The sequence below is a fragment of the Oncorhynchus mykiss genome, chromosome 7 (assembly GCF_057628025.1).
Source record: "Oncorhynchus mykiss isolate SJ-2025 chromosome 7, ASM5762802v1, whole genome shotgun sequence".
Taxonomy (NCBI): Eukaryota; Metazoa; Chordata; class Actinopteri; order Salmoniformes; family Salmonidae; genus Oncorhynchus; species Oncorhynchus mykiss.
The window spans coordinates 55,212,593-55,225,890 of record NC_143028.1 but is presented as its reverse complement, the minus strand read 5'-3'; the positions used below and the strand labels follow the sequence as shown (position 1 = coordinate 55,225,890).

The following is a 13,298-nucleotide window of genomic DNA, read 5'->3' as shown; positions in this document are numbered from 1 at the left end:
GCAACTCAATATTCAGAATGTGTTCCTAATGTTTGGTATACTCAGTGTATAAAGATTAGCTGGCTACTCATTAGCATGTAGGCTTGTGCTTGAGAGAGTGTTCATTTTCTACAATGCCCACTACCAGAAGTTGGTCATTATTAGTGGATGTGCATGGTTCTGATCTTTTTTTTTTTACAAAAAGGGAATTTTATAGACAGAATTGAAAGCCAGATCAATGATTATTGCAACAACAAAAAAACAGGTTAAACTATTTTGATAAAATAACTAAAATATGAATGCGTTTTATGGTTGTGGAAAGCTTATATTTTGCCAGGATATAATTTCACAAGCCCTGAATTAATTATATGTATTCCTGACTGTTTTAAATGCAGTGAATTGAACTTTAATTGTGCAACAAAGCTTATTTAGAGAAAACTTATAGATCGTGAATTGCCCATAAATTAGAAAAAAATCTAGATATGATTTTTAGTACATATCGCCCAGCCCTAGTTGTCTGTGATAAAGGCACTGGATTATGAGCTGTCTTGTTTGCTAAATGAACAAAGGAAGTAGGCAGTGGCATGGTGCATATACCCATAGAAGCACAGTGACATATGCCTCAATTCAATCATATTCGTGGCTTAATGCAGGTGTGGCTTTCAGTTATTTTTGGCAACCCATCCCATGAGAGAAAATGTCATTCTATTTAATCTGTTCTGTTATATTTAATCAAATCTGACTAACCCAGTGCACTGCTCGCTATGCATTCTATCTGATGGTGTTTGCATATTTATATAAAAAGACAAATGATATAAAAAGACAAATAATGTCTAGTTTGGAACACTGACAAGTAAAGAGCATTACAAATCTGATTGGTGGACCTGGCTCCCCAGTGGGTGCGGTGGGGCCACCCACCCGCACCACCCACCTGTGCCTATGCTCCTGCCTCCAACCACAACCTAAAGCAGCAGCCTTAGTAGAACATGCAGAGTCCAGTCCTGAACTGGAATGTGTTTTTATGACTGGTATGGTTATGGTTTTAATTCGTTTGACTGCTTCAAGAAAGTCAGACATGTACATCTGCACAGCACAGTTTCCCCCTTCTTGCTGGCACACATGCACCCACACACATGCATGCTCACAAACACCCCTCCCCTGACTGATGTGCATAAATATGCACATGTCTGTCAAGCACTACTCTGACCCATGTCAACCCATCTCAAACATACTTAGCACTTGTAAGAGTACACCTTCCACATCCTTACTGCATGGTCATAAAAACAATCCAAATCAAAACAATTAGCTGTGTGTCTGACAGATAAGACAGGCAGGTAGTGATCTCATGTTTTATCATATTCTTCCTCCCATCCTCCAATCTATATGAACTTTTTTCTTCCCTTCCAAACAAGCTATGCTGGGCCTTATCTCTTCTTTTCTGGTTTAAATGTATCTTCACTTCCTTCAGCATAGTGTCATCCCATATGCCTAGTGCAAAACTCTGACTCTAAGACATAAATATCAATAGGAAAACAATCTCTGAGTCTGGGTTAGCCTATACCGTTGAGCTATAATAAGAGGCTTATACTTCGGGTTCTTACCTGATAAAGGTATAGCTGCAAATATTTCATGAACGCACGAGGTCTTCGCGCCATTGGCTGCTGCTGACATGGGCGGGTAGAGCTTGCAATCCCAGGTCGGGACTGGGAGGGAGAGAGAGAAAATGAGACTGAAAAAAATAAAAGGAAAACGAGGGAACTCTCCTTCAGGCAACCAAACAAGTCTGGACTTACAGTACTGCAGCTTCTGCCCAACCTGAGCCAACGAGTCTGCCTGTGTTACAGTTAAATAAAACACGACTTTGATCATCGCTTCGCGGGACCTGGGATGCGCCACGATACTCTTCATAAACGTTATGCAGCAGAGGCGGCTATCCGACAAGGGACTGGAGTGACAGAGTAAATATACAGTTTGCTTATTAATTGAATAACTCTCAGTAGTTTGGAGACAGAACAGGGAGCCACGGGTGGATTAATATGCTACAAGTGGAAAGGTGAGTTAGGACTTGAACCGTTGTCAGGTGAGGTCGTTGCCGTCCGTTGTGAGCTGGGATGCTCTGCAGAGTGCAGGCGGTTAGGTCTACGCGTCCAGCTTCACGGGGGATTTGCTCCATGTCACTGATAAAGGAAACGATGATTTATTGGTCCAATTAAGGAGGAATTGCCGAAATGTTAGTGTAGTTGCCAAAAGGTGCCTCTCAGGCGCAAAGTTGTGGAAAGTCTTGACCATCCATTATTGATTTAAAAATTGCTCAAATAGTTTGTATTAATCAATTTGATTATAAAGTGTGATTGCTGACGATTTAATTTAATCGTAACTGGGCTAAATGGGTTGTCAGTGTGGAGTCCAGACAGCTAGCGGCCTAGGACCACATTAAAGCTGGTCACACATGACCATCAGCGCATCCTTAATAGCCGCTAAAATGTTGTCGTCACTAGTTACCCATAGATATTAAAACTAGTAGATAGTGATAGCGTTGATGTCATCCACATATTCCTATAGAAAACTTCCAATCAATGACCGTACAGTATGAAGATAGGCAGAAACTGATTATAGAAATCCCATGCTTGTAGGCGATGTTGGCTAACTAAGGTCATGCGCAGAAACACCTCTAATAGTCTTTTCGCACCGAACTGCGCATGTTTAGGCCGTCAAATCAAAGTCAAGCCTTCATTATAAAGTTGATTTTGACTAAAATTATAACTTGTCAGTTTGTCACTTTCACAAGGTTGGAGTAATAACATATTCAACTACTATCTAGGTCGTGCCTTTTAGATTTTTTTTAGAATGTTTCACTTCTCTAACCCCAAACCATGGCCAGGTCTGCTTGGTCTGTTTCTCAATCGGAACTCTGTCTCGATTGCACATCAAGCGAGCCATATTGCTGAATGTGGCTGAATCAAGGGGCCAAGGTTCCGATCTAGAAACACGTTTCTGACTGCTCCTACAGTTTTGTTTCGGTACTGCAGTTTAACGGATGCCCGGCCCAGAAAGACAATTTCCATAAATGGCCACATAGATAAGTCAGATTTAAAAATGGCTAAAAAGACACTTTAGTCATCACCTTTATTCACAAAACATCCATTAAATTGTTCAAATAATTGTCGCCGAGGCCGATTTTGTTTTCCAGCACTCCAGATATTAACATTTTACAGTCATCCAATATATGTTTTTGGAAGACGTGCTGTCGACGTCACTGCTCGCACTGCTCCCTGTGTGCACGGAGTGCTAGCGCAAATACTCAGAGGCTTTTGTCATTATTTCAGGGGATTTTAATGAAACACCTGATGCATCTGCTGATCGTTTTCCTCCTAGAACGAGTCAAAGCCCTCAAAATAGCAATATTATCACTACATTATGCAAGGATCTCTGTGTTGAAGATGCCTGGCGTTATTTCAATCCAGATGCAAAGGGTTATACCTGGACCAACAAAACTTTGTCACGTAAATCTAGAATAGATTTATTCCTAATTTCCCCTTTTTTGTTACAATTTGTTATAGATGTAGATCATCAGTTGGCTCCCTTTTCTGATCAACACTTGATTTCCCTGAATGTACAAGCTACTAAAAAATCAAAAGGTTCTCGAGGATATTGGAAATGAAACAACACACTTCTTAAAGATTCTACTCTCATTGAAAACATCAAATCATTAGCTAATGATATTTTTGCAAGAAAAGACTTGGGTCATGGAAGTAGATGGGAATTTTTCAAATATAAAGTCAGAGTGGTAGCCATTAAACGCGCCAAAGAGCTGATGCGATTAAAGAACCTTAGAGAAAAAGAGATGATGAGCAAGCTTGACAGTTTTCTAAAGAAAGATAATCTGTCTGAAGAAGAGGAGTCTGTATTCAAGTCTTTACAACTAGAATTGGAACAGCTTTACACAGATCTGGCAAGGATGCATTTGTAAGGTCAACAGCAAAATGAATTGAAGAGGGGGAAAGAAACACTAGTTACTTTTTTGCACTTGAAAAGAGAAACTATGGGGGCCTCCCGGGTGGCGCAGTGGTTAAGGGCAAATTAATTGAAGAGGGGGAAAGAAACACTAGTTACTTTTTTGCACTTGAAAAGAGAAACTATGGGGGCCTCCCGGGTGGCGCAGTGGTTAAGGGCACTGTACTGCAGCGCCAGCTGTGCCATCAGAGTCCCTGGGTTCCCGCCCAGGCTCTGTCGTAACCGGCCGCGACCGGGAGGTCCGTGGGGCGACGCACAATTGGCCTAGCGTCGTCCGGGTTAGGGAGGGATTGGTCGGTAGGGATCTCCTTGTCTCATCGCGCACCAGCGACTCCTGTGGCGGGCCGGGCGCAAGGTTGCCAGGTGCACAGTGTAGCCTCCGACACATTGGTGCGGCTGGCTTCCGGGTTGGATGCGCGCTGTGTTAAGAAGCAGTACGGCTGGTTGGGTTGTGTATCGAGGACGCATGACATTCAGCCTTCTCCCGAGAAGCTATTAAAGAAAATCTATAACTGACTCAAAAGTTTTATGCAAAGATATCAATATCATCATTTGTCAATTCCTTTTATGAAAACCAGCTCTCAATTTCAGGAAGATGGTTGTGAACGCTACATTTGCCACATTCGGAATTATGTCCTGTCGGCGCACTTCCGGCGCCGACAGAGATGGCCGCCTCACTTCGCGTTCCTAGGAAACTATGCAGTTTTTTGTTTTTTTACGTGTTATTTCTTACATTCTTACATGTTTCGCGACGCGGATCCTGTGTTCTGCCTTACAAACAGGACAACGGAGTGGATCCCATGCAGCGACCCAAAAAAACGACTCCGAAAAAGAGGGAAACGAGGCGGTCTTCTGGTCAGACTCCGGAGACGGGCACATCGTGCACCACTCCCTAGCATTCTTCTCGCCAATGTCCAGTCTCTTGACAACAAGGTTGATGAAATCCGAGCAAGGGTAGCATTCCAGAGGGACATCAGAGACTGTAACGTTCTTTGCTTCACGGAAACGTGGCTCACTGGAGAGACGCTATCCGAGGCGGTGTAGCCAACAGGTTTCTCCACGCATCGCGCAGACAGAAACAAACATCTTTCTGGTAAGAAGAGGGGCGGGGGCGTATGCCTTATGGCTAACGTGACATGGTGTGATGAAAGAAACATACAGGAACTCAAATCCTTCTGTTCACCTGATTTAGAATTCCTCACAATCAAATGTAGACCGCATTATCTACCAAGAGAATTCTCTTCGATTATAATCACAGCCGTATATATCCCCCCCCAAGCAGACACATCGATGGCTCTGAACAAACTTTATTTAACTCTTTGCAAACTGGAAACCATTTATCCGGAGGCTGCATTCATTGTAGCTGGGGATTTTAACAAGGCTAATCTGAAAACAAGACTCCCAAAATTTTATCAGCATATCGATTGCGCAACCAGGGGTGGAAAGACCTTGGATCATTGTTACTCTAACTTCCGCAACGCATATAAGGCCCTGCCCCGCCCCCCTTTCGGAAAAGCTGACCACGACTCCATTTTGTTGATCCCTGCCTACAGACAGAAACTAAAACAAGAGGCTCCCACGCTGAGGTCTGTCCAACGCTGGTCCGACCAAGCTGACTCCACACTCCAAGACTGCTTCCATCACGTGGACTGGGACATGTTTCGTATTGCGTTCATTAACAATATTGACGAATACGCTGATTCGGTGTGCGAGTTCATTAGAACGTGCGTTGAAGATGTCGTTCCCATAGCAACGATTAAAACATTCCCTAACCAGAAACCGTGGATTGATGGCAGCATTCGCGTGAAACTGAAAGCGCGAACCACTGCTTTTAATCAGGGCAAGGTGTCTGGTAACATGACCGAATACAAACAGTGCAGCTATTCCCTCCGCAAGGCTATCAAACAAGCTAAGCGTCAGTACAGAGACAAAGTAGAATCTCAATTCAACGGCTCAGACACAAGAGGCATGTGGCAGGGTCTACAGTCAATCACGGACTACAGGAAGAAATCCAGCCCAGTCACGGACCAGGATGTCTTGCTCCCAGGCAGAATAAATAACTTTTTTGCCCGCTTTGAGGACAATACAGTGCCACTGACACAGCCTGCAACGAAAACATGCCGTCTCTCCTTCACTGCAGCCGAGGTGAGTAAGACATTTAAACGTGTTAACCCTCGCAAGGCTGCAGGCCCAGACGGCATCCCCAGCCGCGCCCTCAGAGCATGCGCAGACCAGCTGGCCGGTGTGTTTACAGACATATACAATCAATCCCTATACCAGTCTGCTGTTCCCACATGCTTCAAGAGGGCCACCATTGTTCCTGTTCCCAAGAAAGCTAAGGTAACTGAGCTAAACGACTACCGCCCCGTAGCACTCACTTCCGTCATCATGAAGTGCTTTGAGAGACTAGTCAAGGACCATATCACCTCCACCCTACCTGACACCATAGACCCACTCCAATTTGCTTACCGCCCAAATAGGTCCACAGACGATGCAATCTCAACCACACTGCACACTGCCCTAACCCATCTGGACAAGAGGCATACCTATGTGAGAATGCTGTTCATTGACTACAGCTCGGCATTCAACACCATAGTACCCTCCAAGCTCGTCATCAAGCTCGAGACCCTGGGTCTCGACCCCGCCCTGTGCAACTGGGTACTGGACTTCCTGACGGGCCGCCCCCAGGTGGTGAGGGTAGGCAACAACATCTCCTCCCCGCTGATCCTCAACACTGGGGCCCCACAAGGGTGCGTTCTGAGCCCTCTCCTGTACTCCCTGTTCACCCACGAGAGGGAACACCCCCCTATCCACATCGATGGAACAGTAGTGGAGAGGGTAGCAAGTTTTAAGTTCCTCGGCATACACATCACAGACAAACTGAATTGGTCCACTCACACAGACAGCATTGTGAAGAAGGCGCAGCAGCGCCTCTTCAACCTCAGGAGGCTGAAGAAATTCGGCTTGTCACCAAAAGCACTCACAAACTTCTACAGATGCACAATCGAGAGCATCCTGGCGGGCTGTATCACCGCCTGGTACGGCAACTGCTCCGCCCTCAACCGTAAGGCTCTCCAGAGGGTAGTGAGGTCTGCACAACGCATCACCGGGGGCAAACTACCTGCCCTCCAGGACACCTACACCACCCGATGTTACAGAAAGGCCATAAAGATCATCAAGGACATTAACCACCCGAGCTACTGCCTGTTCACCCCGCTATCATCCAGAAGGCGAGGTCAGTACAGGTGCATCAAAGCTGGGACCGAGAGACTGAAAAACAGCTTCTATCTCAAGGCCATCAGACTGTTAAGCAGCCACCACTAACATTGAGTGGCTGCTGCCAACACACTGACACTGACTCAACTCCAGCCACTTTAATAATGGGAATTGATGGGAAATGATGTAAATATATCACTAGCCACTTTAAACAATGCTACCTTATATAATGTTACTTACCCTACATTATTCATCTCAAATGCATACGTATATACTGTACTCTATATCATCGACTGTATCCTTATGTAATACATGTATCACTAGCCACTTTAACTATGCCACTTTGTTTACATACTCATCTCATATGTATATACTGTACTCGATACCATCTACTGTATCTTGCCTATGCTGCTCTGTACCATCACTCATTCATATATCCTTATGTACATATTCTTTATCTCCTTACACTGTGTACAAGACAGTAGTTTTGGAATTGTTAGTTAGATTACTTGTTGGTTATTACTGCATTGTCGGAACTAGAAGCACAAGCATTTCGCTACACTCGCATTAACATCTGCTAACCATGTGTATGTGACAAATAAAAATTTGATTTGATTTGATGTCCCTGTAATTTAGGATGATTTCCACTCATTTTGCGATTCACCTGTGTCAATTGAATAAATTAGAGAGGTTCTGAATTCAATGAAAAAAGAGAAATATCCTGGCCCTGATGGCCTCTCAGTTTTATTCTTTAGACAGTTTTGGGAGTTAATAGAAGACCTGATTTTTAATATGTTTCAAGATTGCATTAAAAGTGGGGAAATGGTCTCTACTATGAAACAGGGCCTTATTTAATTGATTCCGAAGCTCAATAAAGACCCTTGTCTCATTGACAATTACTTTATTTAATATTGATTACAAATTGATTGCTCTGGTTTACACCAAAATATTAAAGAAAGGGATAGATACCATTATAAATGAGACTCAAACAGGATTTATGAAGGGCTGTCACATAAGCTTATTCAGATGCAATTGACTCAGATGCGGTTGTATTATTTTTGGACTACTGTAAAGCCTTTGACACAATTGAACATTAATTTCTCTTTAGGTCTCTTAAACTTTTGGGATTTGGTGAAAATTTTATCAAAGTAATTTGGATGTTTTACAAAGATATAAATAGTACTGTGTTACTAAACCTTAATACTTCCAAAATATTCAGTATCAACAGAAGTGTACGACAGGGATGCCCAATTTTGCAATTTTTATTCATTTTGGTTGTGGAACTTCTATCTTTAGATATTCTGAAAAATGCAAATTTGTATGGCTTAACCATTTTTAACAAAGAAATCAAAATGTCCCAACTGGCTAATGATATTACTCTTTTCTTAAGAGACAAAGACCAGGTCGCCCATGCCCTTAATGCTATAACTGCATTTTCTATTGCATCAGGATTAAAACGGAATGTTTCTAAATGTGAAATCTTATGTTTATTTGACTCTGATGATAAATAAATAGAAAATATTCATGTGAAGTACTGTGTTAAATATTTAGGAATACATCTGTCAAAAAACCACCTAGTCAGACAACATTTGAATTTCTCTCCTAAAATTAAGAAACCCAAAAATATATTCAATAATTGGCTACAAAGAGATCTTTCTATACTTGGGAGAGTACTTCTGTCCAAGGCAGAGGGACTGTCTTGTTTTGTGTACGCTTCATTATCGTTATGTGTAAATCCTGCTACTTGTAAAGAGATCAATAAGACCTTTCTTGACTTCATCTGGAAAAATAAGTCTCACAAACTAAAAAAGTCAGTACTTTCTAACAAAAGAGCTGAAGGCAGTCTAGAAGTGTTGGATTTTGTTGATATAAATAACACTTTCAAGATAAGATGTTTGATCATTACTGATTCATTCCAAATAATGTGTAAGTGTAATAAGTCGGGAGGTCTTCAAATTTGACTGAAATGTAATTATATTCCTGAAAGATTACCTGCTAAATTGGCTAGGTTTCACCAACAAGCTTTAATGGCCTAGAAAATATGTTTCCTGCACAATTTGTCTCCACATAAAGCTCTTTTGTGGAATAATTAAGACATAACTGTAAGGAATAAGTCATTGTTCTACCCAAGCTGGCATGAGAGGAATATTGACTTTGTTCTTGATGTTTTCAACAACAAGGGTAATATTCTCACATATGAGCAATTTATAACATTTAAATAGTTTCCAATACCTTTCAGAGAGTTTATTTCTGTGATCAAAGCCGTTCCCAGTGGTCCAACTACACTAATGAAAACTCATCTTAGCTTTGGTAATGATCACAAAGTTTATCCAGAACTCAGATTGGATGGCGTGGGCTTACTTGAGAAATCTTGTCGTAATAAATATAGAAGACAAATTCTTCATTCACAAAACCAACTTGCACCGAGAGGAACGTTTTTCTGGAACACACTTATTCCTGACATTGTCAGGAAAAATGCATGGTTAAGGCCTTACAAATATTGTATACCAAACAAAGTTAAAATTTTACATAAGATATATCCATGTAATTCTATGATATCCAAATGTGTGGCTATTGATGATATCTGTGTTTTCTGTGAAAAAGAAGGTGGGAATCTGTCTCACTTGTTCTTTGAATGTAAATTTGTGTCAGAATTATACTATTATACTTATAATACCTCAGTGGGCTGAATGGCACAAAAAAATAAGCTGTTTAGAAGCCTCTTGGGCCTAAATGTGGCGCACCGGTACCGCTTGCCGTGCGGTAACAGAGAGAACAGTCTATGACTAGGGTGGCTGGAGTCTTTGACAATGTTTAAGGCCCATCTCTGACACCGCCTGGTATAGAGGTCCTGGATGGCAGGAAGCTTGAAGCTCTCAACCTGCTCCACTGTAGTCCACAATCATCTCCTTAGTCTCGATCACACTGAGGGAAAGGTTGTTGTCCTTGCACCACACTGTCAGGTCTCTGACCTCCTCCCTATAGGCTCATTGTTGTCGGTGATCAGGCCTACCACTGTTGTGTCATCAGCAAATTTAATGATGATGTTGGAGTCATGAGTGAACAGGGAGTACAGGAGGGGACTGAGCACACACCCCTGTGGGGCCCCCGTGTTGAGGATCAGCATAGCGTATGTGTTGTTATCTACCCTTACCACCTGGGTGCGGCCCGTCAGGAAGTCCAGGATCCAGTTGCAGAGGGAGGTGTTTAGTCCCATGGTCCTTAGCTTAGTGATGAGCTTTGAGGGTTGAACGCTGAGCCTGTAGTCAATGAAGAGCATTCTCACATAGGTGTTCCTTTTTTCCAGGTGGGAAAGGGCAGTGTGGAGTGCAATAGAGATTGCATAATCTGTGAATCTGTTGGTGCGGTATGCAAATTGGAGTGGGTCTAGGGTTCCTGGGATAATGGTGTTGATGTGAGCCATGACCAGCCTTTCAAAGTATTTCATGGCTACAGACGTGAGTGCTACGGGTCGGTAGTCATTTAAGCAGGTTACCTTAGTGTTCTTGGGTACAGGGTCTATGGTGGTCTGCTTGAAACATGTTAGTATTATAGACTCAGACAGGGAGAGGTTGAAAATGTCAGGGAAGACACTTGCCAGTTGGGCAGCACATGCTCGGAGTACACGTCCTGGTAATCCGTCTGGCCCTGCGGCCTTGTGAATGTTGACCTGTTTAAAGATCTTACTCACATCGGCTGCGGAGAGCGTGATCACACTGTCATCTGGAACAACTGATGCTCTCATGCATGTTTCAGTGTTACCTGCCTCGAAGCGAGCATAGAAGTTATTTCTCTCGTCTGGTAGGCTCGTGTCGCTGGGCAGCTCTCGACTGTGTTTCCCTTTGTAGTCTGCAATAGTTTGCCATATCGGACGAGTGTCAGAGCCGGTGTAGTGCGATTCGATCTTAGTCCTGTATTGACACTTTGCCTGTTAGATGGTTCATCGGAGAGAGTAGCGGGATTTCTTATAAGCTTCCGTGTTCGAATCCCGCTCCTTGAAAGTGGCAGCTCTACCCTTTAGCTCAGTGTGGATGTTGCCTGTAATCCATGGCTTCTTGTTGGGGTATGTACGTACAGTCAGAGTGGGGACGACGTCCTCAATGCACCATCTGATAAAGCCAGTGACTGATGTGGTGTACTCATCAATTCCATCGGAAGAATCCCGGAACATATTCCTGTCTGTGCTAGCAAAACAGTCCTGTAGTTTAGCATCTGCTTCATCTGACCACTTTTTTATAGACCGAGTCACTGGTGCTTCCTGCTCTAATCTTTGCCTGTAAGCAGGAACCAGGAGGATAGAGTCATGGTCAGATATGCCTAATTGGGGGTGAGGGAGAGCTCTGTACGTGTTTCTGTGTGTGGAGCAAAGGTGGTCCAGAATTTCTTTCCCTCTGGCCGCACATCTAACACGCTGACAGAAATTTGGTAAAACTGATTTAAGTTTCCCTGCATTAAAGTCACCGGCCACTAGGAGCGCTGCCTCTGGATGAACGTTTTCATGTTTGCTTATGGCAGAATACAGCTCATTTAGTGTGGTTTTAGTGCCAACCTCGCTTTGTGGTGGAATGTAGACAGTTACGAAAAATATAGATAATACTCTCTAGGTAAATGGTGTGGTCTACAGCTTATCATGAGATACATGAGATACCTCAGGCAAGCAAAACCTTGAGACTTCCTTAGATATCGTGCATTAGCTGTTGTTTACATAAAAGCATAGGCCCTCGTCCCGTGTCTTACCAGAGGCTGCTGTTTTGTTTTGCCAATCGAGTGTTCAGTCACGACTCGGTGAAACATAAGATGTTACAGTTTTTAATGTCCCGTTGGTATGATATATGTGCTTGCAGTTTGTCCCATTTGAGGTGAATAATCTCAGTTCTGATGTCCAGAAGCTCTTTTCGGTCATAATCAAAAGAAATGGTAGCAGAAACATTGTACAAAACAAGTAAAAAAAATAGCATGATTGGTTGAGAGCCGATAAGATGGCAGCCCTGCCCACTGGCGCCATCAACAATCATCGGTTGCTACTCAGTAACCGCCCAGCAAAGCTTGTGTCTTCACGCTCCAGACCGGACACTGGGGGCCTGTCGTGACCACAGCCACAACGTCATAAACCCTATTTAAAAAATGTCTCTTCATAAAATCTGATATTAACCCTAACCTTAACCACACTGCTAATCTTATGCCTACCCCTAACCTTAAATTAAGACCAAAAAGCAAACGTTTGCTTTCATACATTTTTACAATATAGACCATTTTTACTTTCTGCCTGTGGTAACTAGTGGAAACCCCGAAACCGTCATGGCAGGGGGCCATTAAGCATGTTTCTTAGGCTCAGGGGCGGACTGGGACCACACTGGCCCAATTGTTTTTCTCAAGGATCCCACACCGGACCATTTCTTTCCTCATGGCCCCATTATTAGTCTTCCAAGTGGCGCAGCAGTGTAAAGTGCTGCATTGCAGTGCTAGAGGCATCACTACAGACCGACTGTGATCGGGAGTCCAATAGGGCGGCGCACAATTTTCCCAGCGTCGTCTGGGTTAGGGGAGGGTTTGGCCGGGGTAGGCCGTCATTGTAAATAAGAATTTGTTTTTAACTGACTTGCCTAGTTAAATAAAGGTTCAATTTATTGATTTAGCCAAATAATGATCATTTTGGCCAAAATAAACATGATAGACAGGCCCACTGAGCCAGCCAGTCCGCCCCTGTTTAGGCTACTCACTTAGTGAAAGTGCATGGTATACTATCTACATCGTTTTATATGGAGTATGCTTCTTTGTTTTATTCATGTTTGCTCTAGCCTCTATAGAGGTGCTTAGACATAGGCATAGCTTTCTGTGTTTATCAATCAACCAAAAAATATTCTCCCTGAGACAAAGCACTTGAATGAGACCAGACAACTGATCAGCATCTTACTTGTCAAATTATGCCATAATTGTTTTTAAATCAGGTTTTTGATATTGCGAACTAAGGTCCAATGCCTGTTCTGATTCAGACTAGGCTACTTCTATAGACTTGCCTCACAGTCTCAGACCAACTCAAATTGTAGCACATCTCATTACCTCAGTATCCATCATCAGATGGCAGAATT

General features: G+C 43.1%; 1 protein-coding gene across 1 annotated transcript in view; it reads left to right on the top strand.

Moving 5' to 3' along the window:
- The first annotated feature begins 1,645 nt into the window (after positions 1 to 1,645).
- The window catches only part of LOC110528989 (uncharacterized), a 123,083-nt gene continuing 111,430 nt past the window's right edge, over positions 1,646 to 13,298 (top strand). The window contains exon 1 of the mRNA XM_036983697.2: positions 1,646 to 1,937. The gene's annotated coding sequence lies outside the window, so the exon portion shown is untranslated. The remainder of the gene's footprint in view (positions 1,938 to 13,298) is intronic.